The sequence below is a fragment of the Quercus robur genome, chromosome 4, assembly GCF_932294415.1.
Source record: "Quercus robur chromosome 4, dhQueRobu3.1, whole genome shotgun sequence".
Lineage (NCBI taxonomy): Eukaryota > Viridiplantae > Streptophyta > Magnoliopsida > Fagales > Fagaceae > Quercus > Quercus robur.
The window spans coordinates 34,496,930-34,500,525 of NC_065537.1; positions in this window are offsets into that span (position 1 = coordinate 34,496,930).

A 3,596-nucleotide genomic window follows, 5' to 3' on the forward strand; every position below is an offset into this window, starting at 1 on the left:
ACATTTTTTTCAGCCCAAAACGTTTTTGCTTCAGCCCAAAACCTTTTTCAGTTCAGCCCACACCACTGTTTCAGCTTCTTTTTCTTTTTGTTGGTTCTGTTTTCAGAGCCTCCTTTCTTTTTTCTTCTGTTCAGCACCACTTTCTCTTTTTCTTGCCAACTTCCAAGGCCAAAAATATTCTCTTTAGATGCTTCACATTTCTTTTATTTGAATAAATCTTTATTTTCTTCAAATCTGGAATAAAATTTAAATAACAAAAATCAAGTCTAAAATCAACAAAATAAATAAAATTAGACTAAAGTTTAAAGTTGAGAAGTGATAAATTACACTCAATTATGCAAGTCATTAGTATTGAATGAGACTCACTCTTCATCTTCTAGTTCTTCTCCTTTACTCCACCCTTAGGTATAATCTCTTTCCCTAACCTTTTTTTTTCTTCTTTAATGTTCCTATAATGTGAATTTAAGATTAGATCATGCTAGTGGATTATTTAAATATGATTGAATGTTCTTGACATGCATGAATGTTGTTCATATTGTTCTTTATGTGTTCTTGGTTCTCCATCACATGTTTATGCATGACATTAGTTTTGATCTTAAATCTATATCCAAAATATGAAAAATCATGTTAATTTCATAATTTTTCCAAATACTTGAATCTAGAATACCACTATTTACACACATTCACTAAAATTTATTTTTCAATCCAAATGTAATGATTAATAAATAGAGTTAGGGTTTATCACATGCAAACACATTAAATTCAAACAACACAACGAACATGCAATTGATTGATAATATGTTGGATAATATGACAAGAATGTAGGCCACTATAGTCTAGAAGACTGGTTTCATCGTGTAAGGTGGGTGCCTAACACCTTCCCATCTTATAATATAGCTTAGATTAAGGGTTAGTAGGTCAAGTACTTATCTATGTAATTTTCAATCTCTAGATTGTAATTAGAAAACAAAACCATGTATTTTATCTTATATTGTATCTAAGACCAAAGTCATATAATTTCCTATGATCAATATACATTGATTCCCAAATTAATAAAATGACGACTTTTTTAATTGCAGTTTTCTTATTATTTTGATAATTAAATAAGTTGTGACTCCATTGTAAAACTCTTAATTAAAGAGAAAAATGTAATTAGTTGAACCTCCATTTTGAGAGGCAATAACACGACTCCACCCATTCACGTGGGTTTGGCCCAAACCAATCAATTTCAGGGGGCGTAGTCTCTCACAGAGTCACAAAGGACAATGCCAAGGAGATCCGCGAAGCTCGTGTTCCCAAGAAAGTGCAATCCAACCGAGGAATGGAATTCCCACCCGTGTTGCCAAAGAGGCCTCTTTCCATCTAATCACCATGAGAACATGTCGAGAAAAATGCAGAACCCAATGCAAGAATCACCTTTGCATTTAAAACTTCTCTAACCTAATGTTGGCTGTATTAAATGCTGATTAACTAGCCTGAACAGGGAGGACACCCCCAAAATCTGTCTCATTATCAAGAAATGGCAGTAAGGGTGCTAATGGGAGAAGCATCTCCCCAAAATCTAGCTAAAGGGCAGGACAACTGGAGGAGGAGGTGGGATATTAAAGGAGGAGAAGAGCAACAAGGTAGGGGGTTCAAAAAAATTGAGAAAAGAACAAGAGCGAAAGAGTAAGAAGAGTTTCCACAAATGTTCATCCCTCTAAATCCTTGTACACCCTTGGGAAAACCTTTTCCATATATATAAAGCAGTGATTCAGTCATTTTTATCTTTGATTAGTTGTTTAGTTCTCCCATTGTGGATTTCACCCTCTTCCATAAATTAGTTGTGTAGATCAATTACATCCAAATAGCTCTCTTATTTTTGTATTTTTGACCCCCACATTATCTATTGTTTCTTACATGAGTTTTTTTTTTTTTTTTTTTTTTTTTTTTTTTAATTTAATATAACTATTACTTATATAAAAATACAAACTGGGTTGTCTAGAATAGGCATCCTCCGGTAAATGATAAAGAAGGAAGATTCCTTCAAGCAACCATTGGAAGTTTCAAACTCTCTTCTTTGATCTATATGCACAAACTTAGAGAACCTTTCATTGTGATATTATTTTTTACAAATAGATATGTTAGCAAACACAAGGAAAATTAAGATTATTTTCGTACAATTTATTAAACAATTAAATAGAGAGAAATCAAGAAATAGAAACCAAGAAAAGCTCCTTTACTTTGTAAAAATTCAAAGTAAAAGAGATATCTATATTAATAAAAAAATTAGCATCAACAAAATCAAAGACAAATGTAGATTTTTTTTTTTCTATGGTTTATCAGTAACCAAACATTTGAAATTAAGAGAAAGAAACAGTAAACATAAAATATCAAACAACTAGTGGGTGAAACTTTATAAACAAAAAAAAATCAAAATGAACAAAACATAATCCATAAATCAAACCCAACAATAAATAATTCATCAAAACAACTAATGAAGAAAAGAGCATGTACCTTTTGGATTGGGCAAGTGAAGAAAAAATTGATAATACCCAATTAAGAGATTAACATTCAAATATATAGTGCTTACTAAATGAATATGTTAAAGTAGACAAAAGGTTAAATCAAAGTGGAACCAAACCAAAGACTGTTATGCAACCCTAGATCTTCCCTGATGAGGTTTCATGGTAACCTTGCTAATTGTTTTTTACGTCATTTGCAATGTTAATCTTTTAAAAAAAGAATTTGGTAGATTTAATCAAATAATATGTAGTAGTAATTATCTCCTTTTAATTTGTAAGCTTTTTTTTTTAATTATAAATATATTGTATTGCACGCATCTAAAATAATAATTTTGAATTTTTATTATTTTTTATAGAGATTAGCCATTTTGAATTTTATAATAATTATAGTGTTGGGTTATTAAAAGAAATTAATGCAAAAGCGCTGTGATGCCACTAAATTGTTTTTGTAGTTTTTTTAAATTATTGGTTTAATTAGCCATCTCTCCTTTCGGAAGTTTTTTTTTTCTTTTTTTTTTTTGTGATAATTATTGGGTAGGCCATGAGTAATGCTATAGATACAAAAATTTTACAAACTGCTATGTGGCTTTAGCATTTTCCAAATAATTATTGGTAAATAAAAAGGTGATATTAGTGGTTGGCCCAGATTAGAACTAGTAAGAATTTGCCACATTAATAGTTTGTAAAAATTCTGTAAAATATTTTGGGGCTGTAGCATTACTCGTAGGCCATTGTCAAAGGAACATTTTTAGTATTTTTTTTGGTAATTCTTGGCTATTATGCATTTAATGTTAATTACGGAAGGGTATTATTATAGGAAATTAATGCTAATGTATTATAATGCCACTAATTTTCCTTTAATTTATATGTTGAAAGCTGAAAAGTTTCCTTCCCATTTCAATGACCTTCAATATATATCATAAAAGCTCCATTAATTATGCTAACTGCTAAGGATATTTATTTTTATTTTGTTTTTTTAGAATCTGCTAATGTTATTATCAAATACTAAGGTTATTATTATTTTAATTATTTTTTATATTTAGAAAAAAAAAAAAAAAAAAAAACTGTACCATATAAGTAATGCATTAATGC